The following is an 18,507-nucleotide window of genomic DNA, read 5'->3' as shown; positions in this document are numbered from 1 at the left end:
ACATGGCCTAGGGGTAGCTTACTAGATCTCCATGTTAAGAGCATGGCTTCCCCTCAACCAGTCAGATTAACCAGGGAAGAGCACGTGTCTACTGACTGTACGCGCTCACGAGCCGGAGCCTTCAGAAGTCAAGGCTCACGGAGCCTGTGCATCTGCACCGCTGGCGGAGAGCAGGAAGGTTGGAGAGCACCCCATAAGCCGGGGGGCAGAGTGGGGCAGTGAAGACACGTGTTCATTCTCCTCTCTGTAAGCCTCTCTGGAAACCCCAAGTGTCTTCTGCAGAGACAATCAGTGGCTAGAGACATCGGCCAGGATTTACCAGCCTTACTTGGAGCAAGCAGTTTTGTCAGTGGACTTCAAAGTGTTATAACACCGATCACAAGCAGTTACAAAACAACCGGCACCTCCAACTCTTGCTGCACATTTGCAATGAATTAAGAACCACAGTTTTCTAGAGATAAAATACTCCCCCCGCCCCCCCCCCCCGGAATACATGATTTTTACTTTGTGAGGGGATATTCTCTGAGGAAAGCGTTCTGGCTCCAGCTACAAAGCCGACACTGCTCTTCAAACCCTGAAGGAAATTTTGCTGCCAGGACGCATTTTGCAGCAGAATTGTTTTAAATGGTTGATAAAGGAAGGGGTCTGTTGGAGGAAAACATTTCTTCCTGATTTCCCTTTCCAAATGATAGGCACAAAGAGAGGGAACTTCATAGATGGGGAGGTAAGTATACAGGCAAATGGTTCTTAGAGTCACCAGACATTTCAAAAACAAAAGCACTTCAATCGCTTAAAAACGGAGAACAGGAGGGTGTCTTCTTTTAGAAATAGTAAGTCCTTTTTCCCAAACTGCTCATCAAACACTGCTTAAACTAAAACTCACAAAAGCAACAGGAAAACGATGCTCACTTGGAAAACATTGCTCCATTTTGTTCTCTGGTGTTTTTAGCCTCCCTCACTCCTTCACCCTCTTTACAACGCTTGAGAGGAACAGCCACATCCACTAACATTTGAAAGATTAAAAATTAGAGTTACATTTTACAATTGCCAACTGCTGGTTTTGCTTCTGTAAACTTGCTTGCGCTAGCACTGACCCTTCCCCTCCCTGGAGATAGGGGCAGGATACGTGCAGGCCGCTAACCAGGAAACGAAACCTCGGGCCTCTGAGTCACCGCCTGCAGACCCTAGCATGACCTTAGTACATGCCTTAAAACCAGGCATTCCGGTAAAATAGCCGACCAACACATTCCTTCCTGTAAAACTTAGCCTTAATGTTAGGGTGAGGCAGGATGTGATAAACCACTTGTCAAAACTAGGGAACAAATAGTTTCGGTGCATAGCGACCAGCACAGGCATGTCAGGGCAAGTACCGACACGTCAGCTTTCCCCCAACCCCACCTACCCCATCTGGCCAGCTTAACCTGTCCAATCCTCACCCTGAGCGTAATTTGAAATTAACCAATCATCCCCCTGTAACCACGCATCTCGCTTCTGTAACCTCGCTTCTGCTGTCCATAAAAAGAGGGTGCTTTCAAGCACTCAGCGCGCAAGTCTCCCGATAGACTTTGTCGCCCCGGGTACCCGTGTAACCGGTTCTCAGACACTCAACCCCAACCTTGTGGATCTCGAGGTTGAGTGCACCTGGGAGCCGAGGGCTTGCCCGAATAAACCTCTTGCTGTTTGCATCCGCACAAGTGGTCTCGTTGTTCCTTGGGGAAGGGTCTCTTCAGATTGAAGGACACCCCACGCCGCCAGGGGTCTTTCACATTGAAGTTGAGCCTTAAAGGAAACCCAGGTAGGTAATATATCAAGTTAGATCCTTTCTTTTCCCATGATATTATGATGCTCAAACCAGCAAAATATAATTCTCACTGAGCAGTATTCCGGCAGTAGCATTTATGTGTATTTACAAATGAAATTTGTAAATGAATTTTAATTTGTAAATGAAATTTACAATGAAATTCAATTTTTAGGAAAAACTAAATAGAAAATATTTTCAAAAAATCTGTGCATTGTCCTCATTTCATGCAGGATCTGGGGGTCTACTGACCTTCCAAGAACATCAACTCAAAATCCAGAATGCCAGCCTTTTCTACTAAAGTGTGAAACTTGAACAAAATAAAGCAATTTTAGGTTTGGATTCCATTTTGTCGGGAACTGTGTAAGTACTCCCCTTGAGCCCAAATTCCAGGAAATCAGCAATTACCCTTGATATTCCAGGAAATCAGCAACTACCCTTGGCCTCAAGGGGTTGAGGCCAAATTCCAGGAACAACCCCCTTTACAGAAAATAAGCGCAGCTAATGAGCAGGTAATAGGATAAGGTCAGGGTTCAGACCATCCGCTCCAGCCAATCATTTCGAAGAGCATCAGCCCTGTGAACCAGCCAATCCCCAGTTCCTGGTCGGCTCCCACCACTGGTGACACTAATCATCTTTTAGAATTATTTTATGATTTTCCCGCTGTGTGATATGATTTGTTAAGTGTTGCAATGACGCACAGAAGTCCCTAAAAACCCTATATAAAAAACGCTGCTAGAGGAAGGACCGGGACTCCCTATCTAGATCCACTGTGTGGAAGACGGGGGTGAGTCCAGATCGAGCTTGCATCGGAATCGGCTCCTCATCTGGGCACAAGAAAAGATGGGCAGCATGTGCTGTCACGGGCATCCTAAAGGCACAGGGCTTATGTGTCACCTCTGTGTGTGCATGCCAGCTTGGGGCATGCACCCCAGCTTGGGGTTGCACTCGGGGCTGAGGTGCTGTCTCTGAGCTTTTTTGCTCAAGCCTCCGGCTCTCCCGCGTGAGCCATGGCTCCACTTCTGGCTTTTTTGCAGTTAATTGGAGGTAAGAGTCTCCCAAACTTTCCTGCCCGAGGCTGGCTTCCAACCCAAATCAGATCTCAGGCTCCTGAGTGGCAAGGCTTACAGGAGTGAGCCGCTGGCACACAGCAATGTATAAAGTTTTCAAAGAAAAGGCAAAAATGTTTAAACAGATTTCACAGTCACAAAGAGACACAGCTGTAGAACAAACAGGTTTCCAATAGAACTACCACTTTTATTGCTGGGACCAAGGCAGATGCTAAATAAAAATTAACTTTCACAAAAAAGCAGCTGCTCTTTTAACTTTATTGACTTTAACGACAGAGAACTCTGCATCTTTTTGCCCTAACCTGTGAAAATCTACTTTACATTTCTCAGTCTGTGGCAGCTCCCCCCCCCCCCCCCCCCCCGCACCCAGTCTGGCACCTGTCAGTGAGCTCCTGCACACACGGTACTTGATCAGCACAATGACTCCGTCCATGGAAATCCCTCTATCAGCTGGCCACAAATGTGATTTTCAACCATGACCTTGTGAAGCAAAATGTACAGATTTTATCTCAGCTTTCAACATGCCAAGTAGTTTAATGTTCAACGAATATAAAACAGTGCAGAGGGAACCAGATCTTTCCAGTCCAGGAGCTGGATGATACGAAAAGCTAACAGACCAAGCCTGAGGATGGTGCAAGCAGATATCAGGTTCGGTTGTGAAACCTGTGGTGTGAAGAGAGGCTTATTATTCAAAGGTAACCTCGGTGCTTCACTGATGCTCAGTTAGAACTGTAAAGTGTAAATCAAGTACTTAGGCAAGGAAAGTATGAAGAGCTAAGCAGTGACAAATCATGGGATCACTGAAATTACTCCTTAATGCAAAACCCCCAGAAAACAAAACAAAACATTTTATTTCTAGAATACTGTGCATCTGAATTCTTAAGCTGTTGCATGTATTTCACAATTAGACTTTAAAAAAAAAAGATGCCATGTGGAATGCAGGTTTTGTTTTCCATTTTTCTGGTGGTCTCAATTAAAACCCATAAAGCAAGGTTCTTACAGAGAAACTAGCCAGCTAGCTTTTCCAGTATTGTTACTACATTCGGGGGCTCTCCTCACAATATCCTAAACAGAGACAGGATCTCAATCTGTCAACCAAAGGTACGTGGAGCGTCCGCGTGACCCTAACACCTCCTGGAGTTACCTTTTAAGTGTGCACACAATTTGAATGTGCCTCTAGAGTATGCTATTCTTCTTTATTATGTCACTACCATGCAAAACAATGCCAGCTTATGGCTAACATGGACTCCCCAGTATGTATGGGACCATCTGATTTCTTGAACAGATACATTATTGCATGTTTACTCTTCACAGCTAGAACTGAGACCCCTGGACTGGCCGGGATAATGGAGCAGCAGGGCCAGCAGGGAGGCTGGCGTGCTCCTCCCGCACCTGAGCCGGCCGGCAGTCCTGTCACCACGGGGCCAACCTGTTCCTGTTATCTTGGCACCTCTCCATGTTACAACTTCTGCAGAGCACATCTACACACAACCCTGCTCTGCCTGGACCTAGGCTTTGATGAGATTCTAAAAGACAGGACGCACCAGCGAGCTGGAGACCCAATGCAAGCAACTCTTCCAGGGCAGAAAACTAAACGCCTTTTACTACAAAGCTGTAATTAATGGGCGATATGAACCCCAGCACTCCATCTCTGATTTCAGGTGTGGGGAGCACTCTGCCTGCCACACTCAGCACTCAGCCAGGAGTGGCTCCCACGCGTCACTGCCTTTCCTGGAGAAAAGCAACCGGATCCCAAAGAGGCTGGAACAGAAAGCAGATACCTGCACCTGCTTACAGCACCCCTGCTTCCTGCTCTCCCGAGAAAAAACCTGAAACATGCTTCCATTATAAGCAAAATAGTATTTTCAGCGGTCCCTTTTTATAGTCAATCTAGTAGAACTAAATTTCCGCACTTGCCTACTCTATATTTCCTTCCTCTCAAGCTTGAGCATCCCACAGTTCCGTACTGACGGGCTCTCGTCCTCTCTGGGTATGGCGGCGCTCTCGCCGTGCCTCCTCTCCATGCTAGCTTCTCCACCAGCCTTGCCTTTTTCCTTCTTGCCCTTTGTTCCTCTTGGGTCCTCCTGCCGGCACCTCTGCCTGAGCCACAGCTCTGCACTGTTGGCTCAGGCCCTGGCCTGTCCTCCTGTCTATAGCTCTTACTACTGCTCCTCCCTCCTGGAGCTGGGGACCAAAGGTGGGCATAATGCTTACAGTGGGGCCTGAACTCTGGGGCCTGGACGCTGTCCCTCAGCTCCTTCAGCTCAAGGCTAGCGCTCTACCACTTGAGCCACAGAGCCACTTTTGGTTTTCTGGTGGTTTATTGGAGATAAGAGTCTCACAGACTTTCCTGCCTGGGCTGGCTTTGAACCACGATCCTCAGATCTCAGCCTCCTAAACAGCTAGGATGACAGGTGTGAGCCACCAGCACCCGGCTACAAATAGTTTTGAACATGTCACTATAAGTGTATGTGGAACTGCATTCTTTTCTTGGCACATACTGAACTACTAAAGTATGTACTTCTTCACATAAATTCCTGTGCTGCACGAGACCTTGCCTCTTCTTGCTTACTTGGAATCAAAGGAAATGCCCACTTTTGCACTTTTCATGGAGAGCTCAGGAAGTCGGCATTTGATTCTGTGTGCTCTGACTATACAGCTCACATCCAAGGTCACAGGTCTGTCCATCCCAGCGTCTGTCCGCCCCAGCGTCTGTCCGCCCCAGCGTCTGTCCATCCCAGCGTCTGTCCGTCCCAGCGTCTGTCCGTCCCAGCGTCTGTCCGTCCCAGCGTCTGTCCATCCCAGTGTCTGTCCATCCCAGCGTCTGTCCGCTGCTGCAGGTGTTTCCCACACTAACTGTTGATATCAGGGGCAGAATTTTCCTAGGGTTAAATGTCATTATTGGTTCTTGTTGTTATGGTGACAAACCATCAATGTGATTCAGCAGTGTTTTCACACTGAGGATGGTAAGAATTCAGCTGCTGTAAAAATATCAATAGTTGACAGGCGTCGGGGGCTCACGCCTGTAATCCTAGCTACTCAGGAAGCTGAGATCTGAGGTTCACGGTTCAAAGCCAGCCTGGGCAGGAAAGTCTGTGAGACTCTTACCTCCAGTTAACCACCAGAAAACCAACAGTGGCGCTGTGGCTCAAGTGGTAGAGTGCTCGCCTTGAGCTGAAGAGCTGAGGGACAGCGCCTGGGCCCAGAGTTCAAGCCCCACAACCGACAACAAAAAAGAAAGAAAGAAGGAAAGAAAGAGAGAGAGATTGAGAAAGAGGGAGAGAGACAGACAGGGAGGGAGGGAAGAGGGAGGGAAGGGGAAGGAAGGAAGGAAGGAAGGAAGGAAGGAAGGAAGGAAGGAAGGAAGGAAGGAAGGAAGGAAGGAAGGAAGGAAGGAAGGAAGGACAAAGGACCAATAGTTGCCCTTGCTGACATTCTCCCATCTCAGAATCTATGTCCCCGAAAGCTCCTGCGGCAGGAGGCCGTGGCCCTCGCTCCTGGGCTGTGCAGGCCGGTTCTGAGGGAAAACTCATTATGCTGAGATGGGAACTGAACACTGAACACACCGACGACAGTGTGCAACTGCTACGCCAGTGTCCGAGTGCACCAAGATAACTGTACAGGAAGGACTGACAGCCTAAGACCGCTGGCACAACCTCACGGGAGATGTCCTCCTCACGACTGCTTCCCCTCCATGGCAGAGCCCACAACAACTACTGAGTACCACGTCCAGACTGAGCGCCACGTCCAGGCTGAGCCCCGCGTCCAGGCTGAGCGCCGCGTCCAGGCTGAGCCCCGCGTCCAGGCTGAGCGCCGCGTCCAGGCTGAGCGCCGCGTCCAGGCCAGACTAAGCGCCACGTCCAGGCTGAGCCCCGCGTCCAGGCTGAGCCCCGCGTCCAGCCTGAGCCCCGCGTCCAGGCTGAGCGCCGCGACCAGGCCAGACTGAGCGCCACGTCCAGGCTGAGCCCCGCGTCCAGGCTGAGTGCCACGCCCAGGCTGAGCCCCGCGTCCAGGCTGAGCCCCGCGTCCAGACTGAGCGCCACGTCCAGGCTGAGTGCCACGTCCAGGCTGAGCGCCGCGTCCAGGCCAGACTAAGCGCCACGCCCAGGATGAGTGCCGTGTCCAGGAGCGCCGCGTCCAGGCTGAGCGCGCACCCGAGGAGAAGGAGGCGCACAGGGTCAGGATGCAGCACCCGAGCACTGCCTCCATGGCTCCGCTCCGGGGCGGTTTAACCAGAGCACATAGATAGATAGGCTGAATGAGCCCTAAACAGAAACAGTGGACTAAATTAGACTGCTAACTATTCCAAGCCAATGATTCAGAAAAATCCTATGCTGAACCCTATTGAATGCGTGTACCAAGCATTCAATTTTACCTTGTCAAATTGAGTTAAGATAATGTTAACTTACCATCAAAATTACCACCTAGGTAAAAATCGGGACAAACGAAGGGGCTAAAAGAAGAGAATACTGCCTTCCGTTCAGAAACTCAAGTTCATCCTCCCAAAGGAAGCCTGTGGACACGGGGGACTCAGATCCGAGTCGGACAAAAGCCTGTGGACACGGGGGACTCAGATCCGAGTCGGAAAACACGTGGTTGACTGGCTAACCATGCAAATCACAAGGTTTATTACAATTTGTTTTGTATATCATTAGTACAGGCACTCAGACGTCAGAAGACAGACCAAAAGGGAACGCTGATTACTGGGCCGGATGGCCATTAGGCCAAATGCTTTACTTCTAAAATCTGAGTAGAGACCACTGCTTCACTTAGGCAAGAGCTGTTCCAATGCAGTCTAGGCCTTTCTCATCAAGACAAAAGGCACTTGGGGGTCAGCCACACTCAGAGTCAAAGAGGACTCAAAATGTCTTTCATAAATTACATGCTGTGGTGGACACCAAATTATTTAGTAAATTTGAATAATAACTTGGCCAAGTGGACAACGTTAAAATTAGCTTCCAATAGGTTTGTGTTAGAGAAAACAATAAATAAGAAGGTGCAGTGTTCACATCCACTGAAATTTTCAAATTTTACAAAAGTTGAATTTTGCAGTTTTCAAATTGCTAAGCTTTTCAAGGTCTGCCTATTTCTCGATTGTTTAATCCTGTTTATAGTAAATCCAACTGGGCTGAAGGGCAGATGGAAAGTTACAAAATTTACACTTAACTGACTTTTAAGATGGATACGGGCTGGGTGTCGGTGGCTCACACCTGTCATCCTAGCGACTCAGGAGGCTGAGATCTGAGGATCAGGGTTCAAAGCCAGCCCAGGCAGGAAAGTCTGTGAGACTCTTATCTCCAATAAACCACTAGAAAACCAGAAGTGGAGCTGGGGCTCAAGTGGTAGTGCGCTTGCCTTGAGCTGAAGAGCGCAGGGACAGCGCTCAAGCCCAAAACTAGAACAACAAGGGCAGGTAAAATAAAGGAAAACCAAATTACCCTGGCCATCAGTCTTGTTCTTTCTGCAGTAAATCAGGCTTGGCAATGACATCTTGAATTTCACTATTCAGGCACTAAATGAATCTGTCTCTTCCACAGCGTAGGCCTACCCAGAGGTAACGTGTCCTCTTTTTAATTGACCTAATGGTCCATTTGCTGATCATACTTGGAGGTCTATTTCATTACCCTAAATTAACATTTTCTTTTCATTAGAGTTACACATAATAAAAAGACGTTGCTTCCATGTGTAGTTTACAGCACACTTAATCTATATTGCTCCTCTGATTAGTGATTACAGCACTTAGATGCTCTTAGGACTGCAGCAGCCCAGTGATTTATCTCCTCATGCACTGCAAGGCCATCAATAAGGAGAATCAAGAATAAGAAATATCTATTCATTAGCTGTATGAAAGCAATTCTAACAAAGGTTTGGACAGATCTCATTTTAAAAGGTACGATGGATCTCTTTAAAGTAAACGGGGTTTTATTTACATAAAATAGTTGAATAATCCTAGCTAACATCCTTTGACATTTATTGTCTTTGCAATGAGACTTTAGTTCTGAGGTCTGGAATCAGACATAACAGCAGCAATGAAGTAATTTTGATTGTTCACGATGATTGTTTAAAAAGACAATTCCTGGCAAGTGATTGCCAATTTAATGAGAAATCATTTGACCATAATTTTCTGACTTAAATTCAGCACCTAGAGCTAAATAGACCTCTCTAGGCCAGAAGCTTACACAGCACTAGCTCATTATTACTCACCACCAAGCTAATCCCTGTGCACGAAAAAGAACACATAAACCTCAGGTTGATTCCAAGACAGTATTAAAAGACTTTTCACAAATTTCAGGCTAACAAAACATCTGCAGAGCTATTGGGACAAATGCTTTCCTCTGCATTCCCCCTCCTCTCTACCTTCCTCCCCCCTCCCCCCCACCTTGTCCTCCTTCTCCTCTTCTACCCCCTCCTCGATATGCCCATCCTACTACCCTACCCCACCATCAAAACTTCGGGTTTCACTATTCTGAGGCAAGTTTTCTCTTGGCGCAGCAGAATGTCCTCTGTGGTCCTGGGTAGGAGAACACGTTAGGTCATGTCTGGAGAGACGATGCATGTTTATAACTGGAAATACAGCTGGGAGGCGAAGGCTGGAAGTTTGAGGCTTGAGGCCCTGCCTCAAATACAAAGACAGCAAAGATCAAAGGAGGAAACTGCCATGTCCAGGGCCCGGGCACGCAGGCTCACAAAGGGGTTCGCAGACACCTGTCTGGATGGATTCTCCCAGGAAGGCTGGGGCTCTGAGAGCGAGAGCACTCCAGGAAAGGAGGAGCTGGGAGGAGGCAGGGCCTGGCACCACTGCTGCGGACACACGCTGGCTGGGACTGAGGGCGCACCGGCCGTGGGGAGCCCCGCGGGGACCGGGACAGCCTGGACTGTAAGGGCAAACCCTCTGCGTGAACCAGGGACAGAGTGGCACTGGAGATCACCCAGGGGAAGCTTTTCCAGTATTTTTCAATTCTGCCTTTCTTCAAGCTGTCCAGAGCTTCCCCCAAAACTTAGACCAACACGTATTACCAGCGGAATACTAGATATCTAGCAGGACAAAGCAGCGCATCGGCTGCATCGATCATGTCACACACAGAAGCTCACTGTAAAAACATCTAGCTCTAGATGTTATTAGTACTTAAGAGAAATTATCGCCTTAGCAGAAAAGTTTCCTTAATGTGAGAAAGACTCAGGGCAGGGGTCTATCATGGACAAAACTCTTATACTTGTTTCACTTCTACCTGGAGGAGATGGAATTTATTTAGTTACTTTTGCCAGTTGTGGGGCTGGAACTCTGGGCCTGGGCGCTGTCCCTCAGCTCTTCAGCTCAAGGTGAGCGCTCTACCAGTTAAGCCACAGCGCCACTTGTGGTTTTCTGGTGGTTTATGAGAGATAAGAGTTTCAAGACAGACTTTCCTGCCCAAGCTGGCTTTGAACTGTGATCCTCTGATCTTAGCCTCCTGAGTAGCTAGGATGACAGGTGTGAGCCACTGGAGCTTGACTTATGAGATGAAATTTTAAATTTTAAATTTCAAAAACTAGAATACATAACATATAGAGTCAAGCAAAAGCGATTACATCTGTAAAATATTCATTTTGGCCTGTGCTTCTTTTAATCTTGACAAATATATCAATCAGAAATAGCAACTTTTCTGCTAAAACTAACATAAAGTCCTTATAACATGTGCATGTAAAATTAGCTCTTCTACTGTTTAAGAACTTTACTATACCACAAATAATGGAAATAAACAGCATCAATCACCACAATGCGTTCTTCTTATTTCACCCAGTGATTTTTTTAAGGGAATTCCTATGCAAGCAGCTGCCTACTGCCTAACTGGAGGGGAGCATGTGGAGCCAACATCCCAACCACAACAATGAGTGCACTCTGACACAGAATCCGGGTCACTCGGAGTCTAAGTGTATGGGATAGAACCCAAATTCAATTTTAATTAATTTTTGGTAGCACCACCAATGGCAAAACAAAAATGAAACCAAGGCCTAAGATCTACATCAGAGAAAAAATACAAGTTTGTTTAGCACTACCAGTGAGATTACATGCCATTTTCCATACTTTTAACGCTAAAAGGTGTCTCATACCAGGGTTGTGTCTCACAATGAACCAATGGTATCAGTAGTAAGGGGTAAGCATGAGCTTGGGACTACCAAAAACTGCCTGGAAAAAACCCCAAATGCTTCCTGACCCTAATTCTTACCCCTCAGCCCTACCATGCACATGCTGATGACTTTCATATACTCTTCATCCCACACTGCTTCCACCTGTACATTCCCACTGCAATTACTCCCATTAATCACTTTCTGAAGGCTCTAAATATCTTTTCCTCTATTTGAAGAGAACAGTGGATTCAGTCTCTTCAGCTAAGTCTTAAGCCCTTCAAGAATAGAAACTATTATCTTTTTGGAGTTTAAATACCTTGCACATACTTACGAGAACAATAGGCACAGGGTAAGTATTGAATGAGGATTACAGCTCTCTAAGTGCTGTGCTTCTTCATAATTATGCGTGCATTAAAGAGACCACAGCACTGCTCATAAGCTCCCAGCACAGACTTTCTCTCCCCTTCTTCCCAGAAGTAGCCTGGAAGTCACTCTCCTCTCTGGGCTTATTTACTGATCCACACAAAGGGGTGATTGCAAAGGTCCTTCTCAGTTCTCAAGGCCTAAGATTCTCCATCAGAGAGAAAAGTTTATTTAGCTCAGTGAGATTACATGCCATTTTCCATACTTTTAATGCTGAAAGGTGTTTCATATCTGGTTTGTATCTCACAACAAACCAAAATATAAAATGACTAAGTCAATGTTGAAATGCTAACTGGATCAGAGTACTAAGAATTCATTCCAGTCAATTAAGAGACAAATATAGGCCTTTCTACTGGCTTTTGTAGAAACACCTACATTACAGACCAGGAGAAACAGAGAAGAACATCACGTTTTTGTTTTTTTTTTTTTGCATGAAACATTACCAAAGTTTAACTTTTTTTTTTTTTTTTTGATGCCAGTCCTGGGGCTTGAACTCAGGGCCTGGGCATTGTCCCTGAGCTTTTTTTTTTTCCCCAAGGCTAGCACTCTGCCAGTTGAGCCACAGCGCCACTTCCGGCTTTTTCTGTGTATGTGGTACTGAGGAGTTGAACCAGGGCTTCATGCATGCTAGGCAAGCCCTCTACCACTGAGCCACTTTCCCAGCCCAAAATTTAATTGTTTATCCATCTTCTTCTCCACTAATCTTTTTCCCTTTTTTCTTTTTCATATCATTCCAAGTGTGCAGATGTGACGAGAGCTGGGCACGTCATTCTGGGTCTTCTATGGGGAGGTGAAGGCTCGCTCTCCAAGCAGGTCACACCTCACTTCTGGTTTGGGAGACAGGCAGTGTGGGGTAGGGTCTCGCCAGCTATCACTGGCCCATGCTCGCCTGTTTGGGCCTCCCAATGCCAGGATTATAGGTGCACCCCGCCAGCCCAGCCCACTGCTCACTCCTGACTAGACCCCAAGCTCAGGGAAGCCACTTGTCTTTACAGCTGTTGTTGTTTTATTTTTTTGAGACAGCATTTGACTGTGTAGCCCAGGGTAGCCTTGAACTCATCACCACGCCACCCAAGTGCTAGTATTACAGACAGGTGCCGTAATTTCTAGATTTTTATCCAAATGCAATGTAAACAATTTCTATCTAGTGGAACAATTAACCACAAACACCGATGGTTTCTAATCCAGAAAACATCTGTTTATGCTGCTGTGTATGCCTAACTTCTTAAACATGCTTGAAGCTAGTCACAACACCTTACTGATCTCCTCCTTAGAGAATAAGTAAATTAAATAAAATCTATGACTGAGTTCACCTTTTTTTGAAAGTGTCACTTAACATTCACATGTGAAATGAAAAGGCAAAATTAGGCCTATTCAGAATCAGTGGGCTTATGTATTCAATGGGCTTGTTAACTCTTAGTTCAAACAACGTATCGGTAGAACTGAAGTGGTCTGTATGCTACCTCGTACTCCTGCTCTCCTGGGAGGGATGTGCTCAGAGTGGAGAGCACTGTGTGCTGTTGGGCTGGCTACACTTTCTCTAGAAAGGGAAATAATGCTAAGGGGAAAAAGCTGTAATGGTTACACCTGTCAGAATGACCGGCTCCCAGGCAGGAGGCAGGACACTTTTCCTGATGGTTTCTCTTTAAATTATGCTTGAGATGGAAAGAAGGCACAGAGTGCAAAAAAGCCCCTATACACGTGGTTTGAGAGCCGAGAGTCCAGCCAGCTAGAATCAGCAGAGCATCACAGACTTATTACACAACAAACAAGGCATTTGGTGTCAAGAAATGATAAACAGTAATGTCTGATTCCAAAAGCTCTCGGAAAGACACTAAGTCAGAGATGCAGTACTTCCTGATGCTGGTCTAGCCAGAGGAGCTGATGCTGTTTATGCCACAGCAGTATTATGTCTTTTCTTTATATATATATTTTTTAATTCTTTTTTTATTGTGAGAATACCGTACAGAGGAGTTACAATTACATGGGCAAGGTAACGAGTACATTTCTTATCAAGCATTGTTGCCTCCTCTTTGAGTATTATATCTTTTCTTTTCTTTCTTCTTTTTTTTTTTTTTTTTGCTATATTTCTTTTGCAATTCAAGAGGCTATTCAAGAGGCTGAGATCTGAGGATAGCAGTTCGAAATCAGCCCAGTCAGGAATGTCTGTGAGACTCTTAACTCCAATAAACTACTCAAAAAAGCCAAAAGTGGTGCTGTGGCTCAAATGGCAGAGTGCTAGCCTTGAGCAAAAGAAGCTCAGGGACAGTGCCCAGGCCCAGATTTCGAGCCCCATGACATGGATGGGTGAGTGGGGTGCTTACTGTAAGACTTTTCTGCAGGAATTTCTATAGGGAAGAGATCTACACAGAATGAGCTTTACAAAGACCAAAGCAAGGCTACTAGGATGCAATCTTATCTGAACCACAAACACAGTTGTGATAAACCTTAGTTAGTTGAAGGAATCTTCCAAAGGTGTTCCCTCTGAATCCCTTCAGGAGCTGTGGTAAAGTCTGAGTCCCTCAGAATGCCCAATCTCCAAGCCCACAGAGCACCAAGGTCACAGAGCACTGTGGACAGGTATATGCTTCATAGTAAACCAGGGTCCACAGATGAGTACTATTATTTTTTCAAGAAGGAATTTAAAGGGGAATATGACCCAAAAACGAAGCACCTATCTCTAAATGATTTCCCTACATTTTTTTCCAGCTGCCAACAAATGATCAAGACTACTTTAAGGATCCTGGGGTGGAAATGTGGACTTAGTTGGTCCTCCTTAAGACAAAATGTAATTTATTATTACTACATAATAAGATTCTATCTTCCATAACATAAGTTATGATTATTTCTGTATGACAGGATTCTATGTTGTTTTCTCTTTTATTTTCTAAGATTTCCAAAGGGAACATATATTACTCTAGTCGTCAGAAATACATATATATGATATACATATATACACAAACGCATGTACGTATTGTTAAAAGAATAGCAAACACTCAAATGTCTTCTACTTGAAAATAACAGGAAACTAGCTTGAATTTTGAATTGGAAACCTAGAACTTCTGGATGCCAATTCCAATCTTTATGGTATGAAACATATAATCTTAGAATTTGCTTTATATTTGCTTTTCATAATCTGAAATAGAATACACTCAGAATGACAGAATTTATATATGCTCTCACAAGAATATCTGTATTCAAAGTTCATGAAAATCAATTCTCAACATAAGACAAAAGGAAACAAAAGAGGTCAGAATACTAGAGGGAGAAAACTAATAAATACAAAGGTTTGTGCAGTTAAAACTGTATTTTTTTAAACTATTTTATTCTCTTAAACCACAAATCTAAAGCTAAAGTGGTCATGATGAAAATCCTTTTAATATGGGGCTGGGAAGGTGGCTCAGTGGCAGAGCACTTGCCTTGCATGCATGAGGCCCCGGGTTTGATTCCTCAGCACCACATAAGCAATAAGAAAGCCAGAAGTGTGCTGTGGCTCAAGTGGTAGAGCGCTAGCCTTGAGCTGAAGAACTGAGGGACAGAGCCCAGGCCCAGAGCTCAGGCCCCACGACCAGACCCCCCCCCCAAAAAAAAGAAAATCCTTTTAATAATAAAAGTGAATCTGATCCCTAGCTTAAAAAGCTCCAACAAGCTGGTACCCAAGGCTCACTCCTGAGACCTTAGCTCCTCAGGAGGCTCAGAGGAGAGGATTGTTCAAAGGCAAAATGCATAGTTCATTAAGTTAACGACTAAGCCCTCCCTGCAAGTATAAGAAAGCTGCCATCGCCAGCCCTAGAGGTAAACACTGCCAGTTGAAACTGTACACTTTAGAAATCCATTATTTTACAGGACCATTTAAATGTATTTCATCTCCACTAACACTTTGGTAATAAGTGTCTATGTACCAATACCCAGATCCAGGACATTTTTTTTTTTTTGGGTCCGGTCGTGGGGCCTGAACTCTAGGCCTGGGCGCTGTACCTCAGTTCTTCAACTCAAGGCTAGCGCTCTACCACTTGAGCCACAGCACCACTTCTGGCTTTTTTTTTATTGCTTATGTGGTGCTGAGGAATCAAACCCAGGGCCTCATGCATGCAAGGCAAGCGCTCTACCTCTGAGCCACCTTCCCAGCCCCTCCAGGACGATTTTGAACACACTCACATTCCCTCACATTCCCAGAATTGGTAGTATTACAGACTGTCATCTCCTTACTGTTGTGTGAGAGCCTGCAAAAACACTTCCCATGTTCTTTGCAGCAACAATTTCCCTTCATACAGTTTCTAAGACTCAAGAATCTGAATCTAGCCTCAATCTCCTTCTTTAAGTGCCTTTCCTTCTAAAGAATCAGTTTGGAAGGCTGAGAATTTGTGTAGTGAAAACTCATCACGGACCCTCCCTTGGAACACGAATCTTGAACTCTTTGGTACTTGGGAAATAAACTAAAAGAGCAAATCACACATTTGAGAAAAATAACTAATGGAATGCTGACTGAATCCTTTATAACTAAATGGCTATATGAAAGACAAATATTTCAGTCAAAAACTGACTTTGTTTGCTAATTTTTTTTTTTTGCCAGTCATGGTGCCTGAACTCTGGGTCTGGGCACTGCCCCTCAGCTTTTCAGCTCAAGGCGAGCGCTCTACCACTTGAGCCACAGCACCACTTCCAGCTTTTTTTTTGCTTATGTGGTACTGAGGAATTGAACCCAGGGCCTCATGGATGCAAGGCAAGCGCTCTACCACTGAGCCACCTTCCCAGCCCTGTCTGCTAATTTTTAAAATGTTAGAACTCTTCATTGTTCTTTTAGTGACAAATACAGCATGAGCGGGGTAGAATCAGGAGAAGATGGTACTTCAAACTCTCCTTGATATTCAGTGGAGGGCAAGAATAAAAACAAAACAAAATGCAACAAGAGGAACCTGCCAAGGAGTCGGCTAGTTGTGAGTACAAGTCAGCCCTTCATTCCATGCGGTCCTACACAGAAAGTAGAACCCATGTGCGTCTCGCCCCGCCCCCGCCATTCTTCTCACACCTGTCACAGGACCACATGTACACTTGTCATTCTAGCTCTGTGCCAGGCAGACACTGATCCATTACATTATGTCCTAGAGGAGACTTAGGGTTTTATGAGGATTTATAAGATCACAGCTTTACTCATACAAATCGTCCTGTAGAAAATAAAGCTGTCCCCATGGTTTTTAACAATCTCAACCCCATCAACACCACGGCTGGCAAACTTAGCACAAGGACCATGACCTAGTATCAGCCTCTGGATTCTAACACAGAATACAACAGGGAAAGGACTCATTTTACACAAGTTTGCTAGAATCCATTTTCCAAATGGTCACCAGAAGGATCTATCAGAAACATTAAGCCTCCGAATGATGATTAACAAGGATCTTGGCTTTGGGATTTGTTCAGGCCCGGCGTCTTCTGAGAGCCCACAGTGAGGCCTTGTTACACAACGGATGAGGTTTATAATGTGCCCTCGCACTATGGTCATAACTCGGCCTTGCAATAAAGATCAAGTGTTCCTTTTTTACTTTGAAGTTGAAGGCCTATTTTCATTTCTTTGTTAGTTTTTCCCTCGGCTTTTTAATTTCAGTAATTTGTACCCTTAAAACAACCTCTGGATTTAGGAATGTGCTTTCAGGGTTGCTGTTTTCCATCACACTTCACGCAAGCCTGTGTCTAAGCTGCCTTCGAGGCTGGTGACTAGGCAGCTGGCACTATGGCGGTGTGGGCAGGGGCCTAGGTGTTGGCAGTGACCCCAGGCAGGACCCTGACCTGACCTCCGAGAAGCCCCTCTCTGGCTCCTGTTCCCGTTCAAAAAAATAAACAAGTTTGATTGAAAAAAAAATTCCACCCAATACTCTACCAGTAATTTGTTGTGTGTCTGCGCTCATTACAGCACACTGTGGTTGTGTGTGTGCGCTCAGTACAGCACACACTGTGGTTGTGTGTCTGCGCTCAGTACAGCACACTGTGGTTGTGTGTACGCGTTCATTACAGCACACACTGTGGTTGTGTGTCTGCGCTCATTACAACACACACTGTGGTTGTGTGTCTGCGTTCATTACAGCACACACTGTGGTTGTGTGTCTGCGCTCAGTACAGCACACTGTGGTTGTGTGTGTGCGCTCAGTACAGCACACACTGTGGTTGTGTGTACGCGCTCATTACAGCACACTGTGGTTGTGTGTCTGCGCTCAGTACAGCACACTGTGGTTGTGTGTACGCGTTCATTACAGCACACACTGTGGTTGTGTGTCTGCGCTCATTACAGCACACACTGTTGTTGTGTGTGTGCGCTCAGTACAGCACACACTGTGGTTGTGTGTCTGCGCTCAGTACAGCACACACTGTGGTTGTGTGTCTGCGCTCATTACAGCACACTGTGGTTGTGTGTCTGCGTTCAGTACAGCACACACTGTGGTTGTGTGTCTGCGCTCATTACAGCACACTGTGGTTGTGTGTACGCGTTCATTACAGCACACACTGTGGTTGTGTGTACGCGCTCATTACAGCACACACTGTGGTTGTGTGTCTGCGCTCATTACAGCACACACTGTGGTTGTGTGTACGCGTTCAGTACAGCACACACTGTGGTTGTGTGTGTGCGTTCATTACAGCACACACTGTGGTTGTGTGTCTGCGCTCATTACAGCACACTGTGGTTGTGTGTCTGCGCTCATTACAGCACACACTGTGGTTGTGTGTGTGCGTTCATTACAGCACACTGTGGTTGTGTGTCTGCGCTCAGTACAGCACACTGTGGTTGTGTGTCTGCGCTCATTACAGCACACTGTGGTTGTGTGTGCGCTCAGTACAGCACACACTGTGGTTGTGTGTCTGCGCTCAGTACAGCACACACTGTGGTTGTGTGTACGCATTCATTACAGCACACACTGTTGTTGTGTGTGTGCGCTCATTACAGCACACACTGTGGTTGTGTGTCTGCGCTCAGTACAGCACACACTGTGGTTGTGTGTCTGCGCTCATTACAGCACACTGTGGTTGTGTGTACGCGTTCATTACAGCACACTGTGGTTGTTGTGTCTGCGCTCATTACAGCACATTATGGTTGTGTGTCTGCGCTCATTACAGCACACA

General features: G+C 45.9%; 1 protein-coding gene and 1 long non-coding RNA gene across 2 annotated transcripts in view; one reads left to right on the top strand and one right to left on the bottom strand.

Moving 5' to 3' along the window:
* Positions 1-18,507, bottom strand: part of Prim2 (DNA primase subunit 2) — a 117,264-nt gene that overhangs the window by 48,288 nt on the left and 50,469 nt on the right. The window lies entirely within an intron of this gene.
* On the top strand, positions 1,672-5,131 carry LOC122122639. The gene is made up of 3 exons (XR_006150185.1): positions 1,672-1,795; positions 2,032-2,161; positions 4,183-5,131. It is a non-coding gene; the product is annotated as an uncharacterized LOC122122639 (long non-coding RNA).

This window comes from Dipodomys spectabilis, unplaced genomic scaffold, assembly GCF_019054845.1.
Source record: "Dipodomys spectabilis isolate Male_0828 unplaced genomic scaffold, ASM1905484v1 ptg000213l, whole genome shotgun sequence".
Taxonomy (NCBI): Eukaryota; Metazoa; Chordata; class Mammalia; order Rodentia; family Heteromyidae; genus Dipodomys; species Dipodomys spectabilis.
Note: the sequence above shows the minus strand (reverse complement) of the source record. Positions and strands in the feature narration are given on the sequence as shown.